This window comes from Argopecten irradians, chromosome 16 (assembly GCF_041381155.1).
Source record: "Argopecten irradians isolate NY chromosome 16, Ai_NY, whole genome shotgun sequence".
Taxonomy (NCBI): Eukaryota; Metazoa; Mollusca; class Bivalvia; order Pectinida; family Pectinidae; genus Argopecten; species Argopecten irradians.
The window spans coordinates 19,780,467-19,797,479 of record NC_091149.1 but is presented as its reverse complement, the minus strand read 5'-3'; the positions used below and the strand labels follow the sequence as shown (position 1 = coordinate 19,797,479).

General features: G+C 36.1%; 2 long non-coding RNA genes across 2 annotated transcripts; one reads left to right on the top strand and one right to left on the bottom strand.

Annotated features, from left to right (window-relative positions):
- The first annotated feature begins 1,858 nt into the window (after positions 1-1,858).
- On the top strand, positions 1,859-16,614 carry LOC138310518 (uncharacterized). The gene is made up of 3 exons (XR_011206448.1): positions 1,859-1,941; positions 5,785-5,851; positions 16,518-16,614. It is a non-coding gene; the product is annotated as an uncharacterized lncRNA (long non-coding RNA).
- On the bottom strand, positions 7,619-14,186 carry LOC138310427 (uncharacterized). The gene is made up of 3 exons (XR_011206427.1): positions 13,860-14,186; positions 9,206-9,316; positions 7,619-8,206 (listed from the first exon to the last, which is right to left on the bottom strand). It is a non-coding gene; the product is annotated as an uncharacterized lncRNA (long non-coding RNA).
- Positions 16,615-17,013: the final 399 nt, after the last annotated feature.

The window sequence follows — 17,013 nt, the reverse complement described above, 5'->3', positions numbered from 1 at the left end:
TGTGCTGCTCGATGTCTATAGTGGTATGCTTCAGTGAGATAGCACTATTATAATGGCAAGAATTTCACTTTTACAAAGAGACACAACGTGAATACACCGCAATCAAAAATCATACAGACGTTTACACATAGCCCACATGATCCTTGATATTAATATATAGGACGTTCGGAGGAATAATCCAAATTAAACGAAAGGAAGTATTCACCAATGGACAATATTTAAACAAAAGTGTGATACAATAGCATGATCACCTCTTGTATATGGTGATTGATATTCAAATTAAGTAATGAATCAATAAGTTACAAAACAAAATAATAAAAATTAAATAATGCTAAACAAAATAGAGAAAAAATATATATATATAGATAAGTAAATAAAATTCAAAAAATAATAAATTAATAAAAAAGATGAAAATATAATAACAATGATAAGAGAAAAAATTCTAGATATCAATAAAAATTAAAAAAAAACGGTGGAGAACTTCCATTATGGGAAAGGTTACAAATTGCTGAATATATAATTGTAATCTTGATTGCAGGTTATTACTGGACGATATTTTCCATTTACAATGTGTCGATATGGTTTTTTAATGTTTTGATAATAATAATAAAAGATTGTACTTTCATTCGATTGCACATTGAGTCAAGGAATCTTCTGTCATGTGGACGAACACATAAAATGTACAGTATTTACAACATAGTAATATACATAAAATAATTATAAAGAAAAATGAAACAGAACATATCACAAAAATAGTCAATCATATCACAGAATAAATTATCAAATCACAAAGTAAAATCATGATATCACAGCGAAATACAGAAAATTGCCATAAGTGTACACATAAAAGTCATGTTGCAATAAGTGATAATGAAATAATAAACACAAATATGTGTCTTAATGTATATCCCACTGATAGCCTATGTGTTAATACAAACCGTTGATTCCAGATCTCCGAGGTTGTTGGCACGCCTGGTTATGTTGGTAAACACCTACTCTTCTACTTCCCATTTCACGGGTTGAAATGGTAAATATATCTAAGATTTCTCAACAGTATATGGGAATTGATCAGTTTTTGAATATGTAACATCTTTTCTGATTAGTCAGAAGTGTGTCACGTGATGGTTTATAAATACTGGCATTGCCTTAAGTGTGTGAATACAAATGTATATATATATGCATTTATATTGGTGCGTGCTGCACGTAACGTGACGTCAATCTATAATGATTTCGCTTGCTAAACGGCAGTATTTGTGTACGCTTAAACAATATGGTTATGATCGATTCTAACCTTACACAACACATACATCTTAGCAATTTTCATGAAGATTTTTCATTAGAATTCTGTATAGAAAGGAAGACAGTTCCGTCAATTTCGACTGAAACTCGCAGGGTTCGTCAGCATCATATGAAACCATCTGGTACCACTGATAAAATAACTGAAAACATGCCTTAACATGAAAATGCATTATAAAAACTTATTTAATACTGTGTTTTAAAACGTTCGAAGAAGTTGTGGAAATAACTATTAAGTTTAAAAATGTTTTATGTAGATCTACATAAAACTTTGTGGTTAATAAAACAATGAATGTATCTGGAATCGACACCGCACAACATCGTCGGTCAATATTGTTTTTTGTGGTCGAGTAATCAAGCTATAGACATCAGACAAATGCTTTAATTGCATAATAGGCAGTACGGTATTGCCTGGAATGGTGGAATAGCCAAACAATACAATGTGTAATATAGTGAAGGGTAACAAAGGCAACAAAACACGTCACAAACTAATGACGTCACAGTATTTACCTACATCAAAGGGCAGTTAACTCTGTGCTAATTTTACAGAATCACACTATATGTTTTTATTTCAGCGTACGTAAAACAGTTGCCAACTTTATAGAAGAGCGTTTCAACAGCAAAGATAGAATTGAAGAAGAAAAGGTAAGATTTGCCTTAAGTTATTGGGATACTGAGTAAAAGGCATATATTTGAAGATATAATTCCCGATTTACTTTTACAAAATAGAAATAAAGTGAAAAAAAAAAATTTTGGTTCGAGTTCATTTCAAGATTTAATTGATGCTTCATTTTCACCACGATTTCATTTCGAGATAAAAAAAAACCTATGACTAAGTGTAACGATAACTAGCCCCATCACTAAGTTTACTGAGAAAGAGCCCCATCACTAAGTTTACCGAGAAAGAGCCCCATCACTAAGTTTACCGAGAAAGAGCCCCATCACTAAGTTTACCGAGAAAGAGCCCCATCATTAAGTTTACCGAGAAAGAGCCCCATCACTAAGTTTACTGGTAAAGAGCCCCATCATTAAGTTTACCGAGAAAGAGCCCCATCACTAAGTTTACCGAGAAAGAGCCCCATCATTAAGTTTACCGAGAAAGAGCTCCAACACTAAATTTACCGAGAAAGAGCCCCATCACTAAGTTTACCGAGAAAGAGCCCCATCATTAAGTTTACCGAGAAAGAGCCCTATCACTAAATTTACCGAGAAAGAGCCCCATCATTAAGTTTACCGAGAAAGAGCCCCATCACTAAATTTACCGAGAAAGATCCCCATCACTAAACCGAGAAAGAGCCCCATTACTAAGTTTACCGAGAAAGAGCTCCATCACTAAGTTTACCGGGAAAGAGCGCTAGCCCCATCACTAAGTTTACCGGGGAAGAGCGCTAGCCCCATCACTAAGTTTACCGAGAAAGAGCTCCATCACTAAATTTACCGAGAAAGAGCCCCATCACTAAGTTTACCGAGAAAGAGCCCATTCATTAAGTTTACCGAGAAAGAGCTCCATCACTAAATTTACCGAGAAAGAGCCCCATCACTAAGTTTACCGAGAAAGAGCTCCATCACTAAATTTACCGAGAAAGAGCCCCATCACTAAGTTTACCGAGAAAGAGCTCCATCACTAAGTTTACCGGGAAAGAGCGCTAGCCCCATCACTAAGTTTACCGGGAAAGAGCGCTAGCCCCATCACTAAGTTTACCGAGAAAGAGCTCCATCACTAAATTTACCGAGAAAGAGCCCCATCATTAAGTTTACCGAGAAAGAGTCCCATCACTAAATTTACCGAGAAAGAGCCCCATCATTAAGTTTACCGAGAAAGAGCCCCATCATTAAGTTTACCAAGAAAGAGTCCCATCACTAAATTTACCGAGAAAGAGCCCCATCACTAAGTTTACTGAGAAAGAGCCCCATCACTAAGTTTACCGAGAAAGAGCCCCATCACTAAGTTTACCGAGAAAGAGCCCCATCACTAAGTTTACCGAGAAAGAGCCCCATCATTAAGTTTACCGAGAAAGAGCCCCATCACTAAGTTAACCGAGAAAGAGCCCCATCATTAAGTTTACCGAGAAAGAGCTCCATCACTAAATTTACCGAGAAAGAGCCCCATCACTAAGTTTACCGAGAAAGAGCCCCATCATTAAGTTTACCGAGAAAGAGCCCCATCACTAAATTTACCGAGAAAGAGCCCCATCATTAAGTTTACCGAGAAAGAGCTCCATCACTAAATTTACCGAGAAAGAGCCCCATCACTAAGTTTACCGAGATAGAGCTCTATCACTAAGTTTACCGGGAAAGAGCGCTAGCCCCATCACTAATTTTACCGGGAAAGAGCGCTAGCCCCATCACTAAGTTTACCGAGAAAGAGCTCCATCACTAAATTTACCGAGAAAGAGCCCCATCACTAAATTTACCGAGAAAGAGCCCCATCATTAAGTTTACCGAGAAAGAGCTCCATCACTAAATTTACCGAGAAAGAGCCCCATCACTAAGTTTACCGAGAAATAGCTCCATCACTAAATTTACCGAGAAAGAGTCCCATCACTAAGTTTACCGAGAAAGAGCTCCATCACTAAGTTTACCGGGAAAGAGCGCTAGCCCCCATCACTAAGTTTACCGAGAAAGAGCGCCATCACTAAGTTTACCGAGAAAGAGCTTACCGAGAAAGAGCCCCATCATTAAGTTTACCGAGAAAGAGTCCCATCACTAAATTTACCGAGAAAGAGCCCCATCATTAAGTTTACCGAGAAAGAGCTCCATAACTAAATTTACCGAGAAAGAGCTCCATCACTAAGTTTACCGGGAAAGAGCGCTAGCCCCATCACTAAGTTTACCGGGAAAGAGCGCTAGCCCCATCACTAAGTTTACCGAGAAAGAGCTCCATCACTAAATTTACCGAGAAAGAGCCCCATCACTAAGTTTACCGAGAAAGAGCCCCATCACTAAGTTTACCGAGAAAGAGCCCCATCATTAAGTTTACCGAGAAAGAGCTCCATCACTAAATTTACCGAGAAAGAGCTACCATCACTAAGTTTACCGAGAAAGAGCTCCATCACTAAGTTTACCGGGAAAGAGCCCCATCATTAAGTTTACCGAGAAAGAGCCCATTCACCAAGCTTACCGAGAAAGAGCTCCATCACTAAATTTACCGAGAAAGAGCCCCATCACTAAGTTTACCGAGATAGAGCCCCATCACTAAGTTTACTGATAAAGCGCCCCATCACTAAGTTTACCGAGAAAGAGTCCCATCACTAAGTTTACCGAGATAGAGCCCCATCACAAAGTTTACCGAGATAGAGCCCCATCACTAAGTTTACTGGTAAAGTGCCCCATCACTAAGTTTACCGAGAAAGAGTCCCATCACTAAGTTTACCGAGATAGAGCCCCATCACAAAGTTTACAGAGAAAGAGCCCCATCACTAAGTTTACTGATAAAGTGCCCCATCATTAAGTTTACCGAGAAAAAGCCCCATCACTAAGTTTACCGAGAAAGAGCCCCATCACTAAGTTTACCGAGAAAGAGCCCCATCACTAAGTTTACTGGTAAAGTGCCCCATCACTAAGTTTACCGAGAAAGAGTCCCATCACTAAGTTTACCGAGATAGAGCCCCATCACTAAGTTTACAGAGAAAGAGCCCCATCAGTAAGTTTAACGCATGTTCAGATAAATTAACTTTTGTTTATGACTCTTTTTGTAAGTTACGCGAAATATCTATTGAGCTACGGCAATTTTTTGTCGTGAAATGTTTGGGTTTTTTTTTTTTGGTTAGGCGAAATTTGTTGTAAGTTACTCGTAATATTTTGTGAGTAACGCGAAAAATTGTGTGTGCCACGCGAAATCTTTTGTGAGTTTGTGAGTTACGCGGATCTTTTTGTGAGTACAAACATATCTTGTAAGTTACGCGAAATCTTCTATGTGTTACGCAAATCTATTGTCTATTACGCGAAATCTTTTGTGTGGCACGCGAAATCTTTTTCTGTTACGCCAAATTGTGGCTTGTCGTTTTTACAGCAGTATAAGTAGTACTGCAACAATTATGATGCGTCTTTACAAGCTGGAGATCTTTTAGACATTAAGCAAAAGAAAAAAAATAAGTATAAAATATATATCATTAACAAAACTTCAAACAAACAAAAAATTCAATAATATGTTAATAAGAAAATGTATTTTAAATAATAATAAATTTTGAGAAAAATGACAGCAATATTGAGAAATCCTGAAACGTGAAACCATATGGTATATCGATGGAAGAAACATAGTGCTCATTCTTATGTGAAATTGCCTACACTTAGTATGCTGATTGGAATTATACTTAAATTAAGCAGACTATATAGAATGTGACGATGGTTCTGAAACAATCGAGTTTGCTCATTCGTTGAGGATGATAGTTACATTCAATGTCAATACATAGATAAATGATCAAGAATATAATTTACGTGACGTTTTCATTTGATTTGTTGATATTATCTATCCACTTTTGTTTCCAGATCATCCTTGTAGTTGGAGTGGCTGCTGCCCTGAACGCCATGGCGTTCACTCTTGGAGATGTTGGAGGTAGTATTCCATCTTTGCATATTACAGAGTTAGGTCCCTTGCGGGTAGGTATCGATTGCTACGTAATTATTTTGTGAGCGCAATTGACCCATCCCCAATCGGAGCTAAGCTCCGCCCACTTTCCCGAAGCATGGTTACTGTTGCTAGGTCGGACAAACACTGAGGAAAGATGGCGGATGCTGCGATAATCCGTGCAGCAACTTGAAGGATCTTCCGCACGACTATTCTTTAAAAGTATTCAAAAGAATCCATCAGTTTAAAATCAACACAATAGGCTCCATTGGGGTTTCAAATATTTTATTGAGGCGTATCTTGGGAAAGTTAAACTAACAAAACCAGCATCGATAAACTGTCAGTTTCGGAGCCAACGAAACAAATGACCAGCCGCATCTGCTGCATCTCGACATAAATACAGTGAGAATATCTTTATCTATTTGCCCATGTGTTGCAGGCAAAGTAAAAAAAACTTTAACTGTATATGCAGGCTTTCCATGTGTATTTATAAATGTTTACAAATATTACCTTACCTTTGGCTCCGCCCCCTCGCTCGAATGACAGACAGTTCCGAACGCAACTACTCAGCGATACGTAGCCGTCAGGAAGTACTTCGTCTACAGTAAACACGGCTTTAACGAATCAAGGAAATATTATCATAAAGGATAGCTATCAGGTTCATTATTACTGCAAACACAAGGCAGTCGAAATGAAAATAAAAAGCTCACTTGATCTACTGGTAAATGTTCGTTATAACCGTGGTTTATTTACTCTTGACGTAGTACTCGTCAGTTGAGTCACAGGAGTTACCTTGTGATACATATGTATAACTAACTCGGGTCACAGCTGCTTGTATTAGCTCCTATGTTATTTCTCTCGTAAATTCTTGAGCTTGTCTCAAGCACAAGTTCTGATAGCAACTGCAGTCTTACAATGTAGTCTTAGCGACAGTGCTCATACATCTCATGATCAGATAAAAACAATGAAACCAACTCTAATAATACACCATAAATAGCTTTATTTTGCAGCCTTAAACTTTTCTTGAAATCTTGCAATAAAGAATATAGAATGCCCAATAATGGTATAATATATCATATAACACATCAGTTAAATAATACTTATAACCTGTGATGATGAGAAGATAGGTGTTTTGATTTTGAGAAATGTTTTGAACTGTACAACATCAGTTTAAAGAATTCTCTGTTTAGAATGTAAAGAAATTACAGAAGTTACAGTATTATGTCAACATGTATACAGTTTATACTGTGTTGTAATTTTGAAATCATTTTCATAAAATATGCTTTTAAGTAAAAGCATCATGAGCATATGATTGTAACCTCAGACCTGCAAATTTATGTTCATTAAATGTCTTCTTACAGCAGGGAAAATGGCATGTTATCATTGTTATGCCTTTTCTACATTTACTTTTGATATCAAAATTTTACGTGTACATAAAATGAACAAAATTATACCAAAATTGTGTAATGAATTCCAGAGATGAACTTGAGATTACACTCCTCAATCTCCGAATGAATGTTAAATCCTTTGTCGGTCATGATGCCATCCATATCATGTAGGTATCTCTCCACAAGCTTTTTCAGCATTTCCCGACACCCTGACTGCTTGAATATTTCCTTGTTAGACATAAATTCATCAAATAACACAGGTATAAAAATAATTGAACCTCTTGGATCACATGCCACAAGACTCTGAAGTTCAATGTGTTTGTAGACTTATAATCCGAGTGGGTTTTGGAATATGCAGACAATGATGTTGGTTTAGAAATCTTTATTTCTGTGCAATCAAATACAGCAAATGTGGTTGGAAACTCCAGCTGATGAACTTTGGGCATGTGTTCATATATAACATCTCTTGATGGCCAGATAGAAAATTCTCCACATCATAAATACAAGTAATCCATCCAGTTGGGAACAATACACTTGCAGTTTGGTTTCTAAAGCCAAATCTGTAACCAAGATTCACATAATCAAAGTCGTGACAGACTTTCAATATAACTACATGTAATAACAGTTGATTTTCAACAGACAGTGACATAACTTCTTTCTGTCCATTGGTAGGCAAGTTGATAGGGTATTCTGCAACATCTGGTACAGTACAAAAAAGTTCACAATATAATCATACTGTTGTGTTGTAAATCCAGTGTAGTATCTGAACTGCTCCTCATTTGTCTCAAGTTCATGAACATTAAAATGATGTTATTGCTTGTCAGTTTGAACTGAAGAGCTGGAAAATTTTCTCTGTAATGTTTGGTATCTGCATAGAGTGTCAAAGAAGATTTTTTCCTGTCTATGTTGGATGTTCTCTTAATTGCCAAATTACAAAACGTCCATCGGAACACCCCTGAAATCAAATGAAGAGACATATCATATATATATATAAATAATTCCATAAACTCAAACAATGCTTCTTAGTTCTTGACACTAATCTCTCATATAGACCTTTTGAAAATCAAGACATTGTATATATTATATAACATTTTGCATTGGTTAGTTTATATTAAAGCCTTGAAAGTCTGTTTGGTCAATACAAATAATTAGTTTAAATAATTTAAAAGACTTATTAACATAAAATTATCCTGTAAACCCTTGTTTTCATTTCTTTTTCAAACATTGATATTTATTCGTTAACAGTCTCAGCCTCTCCAAAGGAAGTTGGGATGGGGTCGCTTCATTTGAGCCTTGACATTCTTTAATTTCAGACTCTCATATATAATTTTATCTCAAAACTTTATTAACATATGCACTGCTGACAAGTAAACATATCATGAAATTTAAAATAAAGGCATCTATTTGTGGAATATTAAGAAAACAATCTGGATTCAAGCACAAGTAAGAAAATTTTTACAATTATCTTCAAAAAGTGTTCCAATGTTGGGTAGCGTCACGTTACTCCTATAAAGAAACGAAATTGATTTGTTTTCTATGCATCCATACACTTGCGGCTGCAGTACTTAATATGAAATTTGATAAACTCGTTAAATAATTTGACATATTAAATTATTACATACATGTATAATTGTATGACCTCTACAGACACTTTAGCCCTTCAAAATTTGATTTCAAGTAATAATACAAGTATAATTATAGCGTAATTTGGGGCCGTGCCAGTTTGTTGGTGGATGAAAGCTGGAGTACCCGGAGAAAAGTACCTCACAACTGCCCCTCATGGTATTCGAACTTGTGACCCAGAGACGAAGGGATTGTGGAATATATTGGGACATCTTCAATCACTCGGACATGTACAAATACTACAATGGAGGTACAGCTCTCACTGATGTGAATGTGTTGTAGCCTGTACACATAATAACTGATACTTTGTAATGCATTGTAATCAATTTACCTTTCCTGTTTACTGATGGTGGAAAAATGATTTTTTCCTCTGAGGTGGTTGACGCACAGGGTGTGAACCTTTTGTGTCTCTGCTATTAGGCCCATGCCCGCCATGGAAGTGCTGATATGAAACAAAATGTATTACAATAATTAATATTACTTTAAATTAATGGAGTCAATAAATATGCATACTTAAAAACCTTGTCACACATGTTGTTAGATCTTTGTAACAGCGACCCCGAGTTGGAGTATCGGTGTATAGTATAAAATAATAATAAAAAAAAATCACAAAATATTTGGTCCAAACTCACGCTTACATGTATAGAAGATGTACGGTACATTCTCTTAGTTGTATATAGACCCATTTTTAATTTGTAATCCAAAATTAAGAAACAAAAATGCAGACTTCAGTCAAAACCCTAAGTTTTTCTCTTTATGTGACTGGGTCAATGTTTCGTGAAATCGGGGTCAGGTCATCTTATATACCTAAAACCCCTATATAAATATAAAATACATGCGCTGTGTTGTCTGAATTTACATGTCCCTGTGTCAAGTACTGTTATGTAGCCTTTAGTGAATGTTGCTGTTATGACTTTTGACAGTCTAGCTATGAGACGTGATAGCAAGTACGTTTTCTGCTGAAAGATACTCTTGTAAAATCCTTGTTGTTAATTTTTCCTACAATTATTCTCAAAACGTGTTTCAATATTGATTATTACCCGCATATATCAGCCAACACCCCCCCCCCCCCCCCCCCTTAATACTAAATACATTTTCACGGGGAAGTAAATTTAAATGTGCCATGTGATCATTGATTGCTGAAGTCTATTTCAAGTTACATGTGCATTAATTCCTCAACCATAACTTCATATTCTCTATACCTGCTTGAAATCGAAATCGCACGTAGGCCACTAGTGTCACTGTTGATTGATCTGCATGAATGCTTCCGTACAGTAGTACGCCTACTCACTGATCAAGCTACCTGTCGTCTGCTCGTTCACCGACTGGTCACGTTTTGCATTGATTCACTACGTTTATATCGTTTCGTACACATATCTACAGTTGGTAGTAGACTAAAGGTTACACCCTTGTGCACACGGAGTGCACTACGTTTAGACTACAGGTAGACACGGAGTGCACGAGGTTTAGACTACAGGTAGACACGGAGTGCACAAGGTTTAGACTACAGGTAGACACGGAGTGCACGAGGTTTAGACTACAGGTAGACACGGAGTGCACAAGATTTAGACTACAGGTAGACACGGAGTGCACAAGATTTAGACTACAGGTAGACACGGAGTGCACTACGTGTGAACACGGTGTCCACTACAGGTGGACATCGTGTCCAGGTACATTGAGACCTAGACAGACAAGGTGATGTGTTACAGTTAGGGATCGGGGAAGAATAAGTTCTTCAATTTGAAATAATACATAATTATAATTTTTAAGTGTTTATTTTTTTTTAATTACAACATCTACAATTTAATGTACAGTATATATAACTATATAATACAATATGTTTTAGTATACATGAATAAAACCTTTTCACTGCAAAAGTAATAAAGATTGATTTATATTCATTAAGTATATGTCTATTTAATATTATATCAGTAGTTTCCATTTCTTATCTTAAATTGTCTATATTACGTTTTCAAAAGTAAATGTTTTATGGGTAAATATATATATCATTTACATCAAGCATTTTCACAAGTCAAAAACAACTTTGAATTGCAGCAAAAACCAGTCCTAATGTGCTTTTGAGACACTTTTTCTTTTATAATAAGCTATCAGTAATACAATCATATACCGGGTAATACATAGCTTTTAAACAAAAAGATTTGGTGCCTATCAATCAGTTGTCTAGCGATACCCTTGTAGATCGTCTTTCATTAAAATATATACACTTTTATAATATTTTTCTTGCTATTTTAAGTTCTAAAAGTATTGTACGTAAAAAAAAAACTTAATTACATATTCTTTATTAAAAACTGAACGTCTTTAAAAGATCATGCAGAATTAAATCCACTTCAAACTATATGACGTCCTCCACTAATTGGTGGCTAGTCTACCTACAAGTACCCAATTCAGCTTGTTTTGATTCTTAATTACCGGTACACACAATAAGTTTATGATCCCAACCCCGCAAGTTATCTTGACCGTATATTGCGTCATGGTCCAATAATTATAACTTGTCAAACATACAGGTAAGCCACAGTATCCAGCTATACAGGTGCCTCAAGGTGACCATCGATAGATGGCCAGAGGGCAGAATCGTTACCTTCTGTGTTTGCACGGCTTTATGAGAATGGGGGCAGTATCCTTATATAATATGTGATTTTAGAATTGTTTCTATGGAAGTTTGTTAAGACAAACAAATATACTTTACCGTTTAAAAATCACATATGTTCATGAGTTTGAAACACATAAGTACCATTCTTCTTAGATACATGTACATGCTTGTTGTAGAGCCTGGGTAAACATGTACACCGGTTCCTGGGGGGGGGGGGGGGGGGGGGGGGGGGGCGTGAAGTGGAGCTGACGGTAGCTGTACAATGCGTAAATAATGCATGTCTGTCACAACCTTGAATTAACCAATAATACATATATATATTATAATCAAAATTAATGTAGATTAGGAACTTATTCAACATTGTAACATGGTATTTTATATACATAGTCATGATAATCAGGTTTCTGATATATGTAAAAAACCAGTGTAAAAAAATTAAATTAATGAAAAGATATTGGATGAAATATGGTATTCCAATAATCTTGAAATAAATGTTTTAGTTAACTATACACTTGGTATTTAGATTATTTTTAATTTTAATATATAAAGCTTCATTAGCAAATAAATTAAAATGCACTACTAGTTAAAACACATATCCCTATTGACTAGCATTGTTGTATAACTGTACGTATTTGTGTGATGAGTACAATGTATGTATGTAGAGAGGCTGCCACCTAAGTACATGCATGCTATAAATGGACCTCCTGGGGTTGGGATAAGGTACTACATGTATACAGGTGTTGTTAGTCTGTGATACACTTGACTGAACATATTGAAGGGTGCCCAAAGAAGGCCCCAGGCCCCTGGTCCCACTCTGGCCAATGTTAGGTAATTTAGATTATCATACCCGTGTGGTTGATGGAACAGTATGAAGTCCAAGTGACCATGGCAACTGCAGTCCTAGCCTAGGGGTCTACCTTTCGAGCAGGCAAATTTAAGTGAACAATATACTACATGTATGGATCATACATTAATATATATATTGTTATCATATAACTCACGCGGTTTGTAAAAGAAGGTCAAAATAAGGATATTGTCAAATTATCAAGGTTTCTAGAATTAAAATAATTATGACAAATTCAGAATCTAATCAACAACTATGAATCTACAGTTTAACTGGGTAGAAGTTGGATTTATTTTGATTCTGTCTGTTTGTTATCAGACATGTGACCTACATTTTAGCGATCGGTCCTTTGAACATAAACAGTGTTGATGCTAACGAGCAGCCACATGCCCGATAATAAATTTTTGCTTTCTTAAGCCAGTGCTTACAGGTTTCTCAATCGATTGAGTGTAATAAAGTGTAATTTCTAATGCCGATTTTTAACGTCTATGAACGATTTCTCATTTTTCCAATGCTTTGCAACGCGCCAGGTTCCATGTAGCAAATGTATACGTATTATACAAACTATTTCGCGCACCTTGCCGTTTAGAAAACTATATTCCAAACATACATAGTTAAACATTTTATGAAGAATTTAATTTGTTTATGTTTATATGTCCTTGCTTTTATTATGCCCATCAATATATTCTTTTTAATCAAAATAATTTGCCGATCAAAATATCTCTTTGGCGACGATTTGCTTATACTAAAAATCTTACTCCACGCAAGGTTCATCACTTTATGCGTACGAAAAAAAAAATCATCTTTAAACTACTTATCACTAGCTAAGAAAAACAGTTTTTACTGGGAACTATCCATTGATGAGACATAACCGGTATGTGGTTTACCGTACGCAGTTAATTTTCAACGCAGTTAATTTGCTTTTATAAATTCTATAATTAACGTCCTTATTTATAAATTAAATTGTTTGATAATATATATTGATACATTTTACTTTATATGTATCTATTCAAATAAACATTGCAGTACAAATGATTTCCAGTAATTAACGGCAATTTTTATGTTGCAATGAATATTATGTTTCTGATCGCAATAACTATTTCTATCTGTCAAAGTCCATATAGACTGCAGAATCAATACATATTTTCTCATATTTCTGTGGCACATCATCTAGTCTGTCTGTGGTCTGGATGTAGTGGACATTTTACCTGGACACGATGTCCACCTGTAGTGGACACCGTGTTCACACGTAGTGCACTCCGTGTCTACCTGTAGTCTAAATCTTGTGCACTCCGTGTCTACCTGTAGTCTAAATCTTGTGCACTCCGTGTCTACCTGTAGTCTAAACCTCGTGCACTCCGTGTCTACCTGTAGTCTAAACCTCGTGCACTCCGTGTCCACTCGTAGTTCACACCGTGTGCACAATGTGTAACCTTTAGTCTACTACCAACTGTATATAATATATGACTATTCTTATTCTAACTTTGAAATATTTAAAAATAATTTTAAAAAAAACTTACGAAAACGTACCTTTGAACAAAACGTGTTTGTCGATTTTGTCAACATCCAGCTAATCGTGGAGTCTGTTACATGTGCGAATCCACCTCAACATCGATAAATGTTGCTCTTACATCTCTCACATGGTCCGGATACCGAATGTCAAAGTTTCATAGACCAAATGTGCATCCTTTCACCGTTATAGTATCAGAAACGGTCGTAAATGTAAAGTCCAAGGCAGGTCGGTCAAGCGCCGTGTTTGTCCGACCTAATGGCGGGGGGCGTGACGACAGGACCGAGGTGAAGGGGTGAATTATTTTCATTGGTCAAAAAATAAAAAGGGGCGGAGTCGGGGATGGGTCAATTAACGGAAGTTCATATTGTCCCGAAAAATATGACGTTACACTCGTAAACAAATGACGTAACAATCGATACCTACCCCCAAGGGCAGATAACTCTGTAATATGCAAATACAGAATAGGTCTTACGGGTCAAAAATCCGAGTCTTCCTTCGACCTATTGGGGAAAAAATAGTGGTCTTTTCCTAAACAGACCCCAATTTCCCTTAGTATTTAAAGGCCACTACCCTACCGAAACAATCATTAAAAGTGACTTAAAAAATGTAGAACATCATAAGAATTATATCGATGACCTAAGATGAGCTTAAAACACCAAACAAATGCGAACTTGTCTGCGTAATCGATGTTAACAGTGAAGTTTTGCCGTCTGCCGCAGTGATAGTCTACTAATGCGCGGTAATTAGGACGACGGCGGGAAACATAAGACGACCCGCGCTATGAAAATTAACATTTGATTTATCTAATTAAAGTGTTTAGAAGGTGATGATAAGTGTATTTCTGACTGTAAGCTTATAACATTTGCAACTCTAAAAAAATTTCAATTTAGTTTTACATTCCCATTTTGAAAAAAAAAGCCGTTTTGGAAAGGTAGTGGGCCTTTAAACGCCTATAACAAGACACACTGTCCAAGTATCGATACTAGATAAACTAGATATCAATTGTGAACTAGGTTGTACACCTTAACAAATTCCCCTCAATGCTCCACTCGGAACGCCTCGGATGTAACTGTCGTACATTGACCTCGGATGTGACGCAAGGGATTCCATTTTGAGACTAAGGGACTATTTTTTAATAACAACTGGTTGTCACCGAGGAGACACCCTTGTTAGACTAGTTCCCTTCCCATAATTAGTTCTCTACTATCGCAAGGCTGCGCTCCGCTCACTAGGGACCGGTAGCGGGTAACCATGATGATTTTTCTGATTGGTCAATCTACATATCCGGTTCGCTGGCACCACTTTATTAGACGTGGAAAACCCCTTTACGCACGAAGCGACGGATCTTATCGTAAAGAATAAATTAATTTTATTGAACGATATATAAACAAAAGTGAATTAGGTTATCAGTTTTGAAATCATTTCGTGCTAACAGAGTTTAGGGTGCTCATAGGACCGACGTTAATGACGTTATTTCTTTTAACGGAAGTAGCCGTCTCCATGATGACATATCAAGCGCAGAAATGATGCGCACTCTAGAGTAGGAATTCTCACTCAAGATGGTTACTCGCTACCGGTCCTTAGTGAAGCGTACGCAAGGGAGGTAACTGAGGCGGGAACCAGTCTAAAACCCTTGTTAGTTCATCGATGCTGCTTGTTGACCGTCTCGAAGGTAATATGGCTACATTTAATTTAGACTATGTAATTTCAACATTTCAATTACTATTCATTTTCTTATGCGCAGTTATGGCGTAATTAGGTTTTCCGGCGATGGAAATGTTTGGTTTTTCTACATATTCTTACACCTATCACATCCGAGGTTATGTTTTAAATCCGATGAGTTCCGATTGTCAATGCTCGGGTATACGAGTAAGAAGAAACCGGTGCGTCCGTACAAAACCAAAGTGATCGAACAGGTGACCCCTGACCTTTTCCTGTTTATGCCGAGTGACTTAACCACTACATCACCCAGGATATTGTCTACTGTCGATAATAAATGCAAGTTCCTGTGTGCAGATGTTTTCGTATGCTCGGATAAACATGTTTGTATAAGAAATGTCGTATTAATAGTTTTTTTTTTTGCTCAAATTATAAATTTATCATTTACAGATGTTTGCCTATGCTCGGATAAAAAAATTACTATTTATAGACGTTTTCAACGATTTCAACGATTTTATTTTACATCCATACACATTATAATGTGTAAATTAAGGGGTATAACAAATACAAATGTATAGGCATGACAGGATGGACAAGTATATGTACATAACATTATTAATAGCAATTACTCCCAACATTTGTACATTGCACATGTATGAAATAAGAAAAAAAAAACTTAAATGATAAATGTAATATATTTTGATTTTATAGTAGCATCATTATTACGGTAATAGAAGAGGTTTAAGTTTTTTTAAGAAAAAGGGACAGTCCATTTAGGACACTCTTATTACATAGTGATATCAATCCTTTCATCTTTTTATTATTTTGGTTAATTCAGAAGTAGTTTGGAATATACTTTCGTTGCAAGTTTTGGACAACAACATTATTACAAACAAACAAATAATAAAACTCATATCCAACATGTTCCAAACACATATTACATAGTCTATCTTCTTTAGGAATATTCCGCCATCTGCCTGTTTCCTATGCTCGAATTAGAAATTGATTATTTACAGATGTTTTCCTCTGCCCTACTCCTGCATACCCTCGGTTAAGAAATGACATGTTAGACGTTGGAGGAGTAAACATCTATGAAGTTCCCATGTTTGAGGTAAGTACAGAGTCATGGGTAGTCTGACTCGACATTTTAAATTTACTGCTGTAAATACTGTGCATTTTATGTGTTCGACCACATGTGAGAAGACTCTTTGACTCCATTATAATAATTATTATTATAATGATTATTTCATTCTTTTTGACAAATTTCCAATAATACCATTAAGAAACAAGTATTACAACCCGTAAATATGAGAAAAACCTTGTATTACACCAGTAAGTATGAAAAAAAATCTAGAATTACACTCGTAGGAATGAGAAAAAAATTAGTAATACACCCATAGGTATGAGAAAACATTAGTATTGCACCGTAGGTATAATAAAAAAGGTAATATTACACCGTAGGTATGAGAAAACGTATATTACACCGGTAGGTATGAGAAAAAAGGTAATATC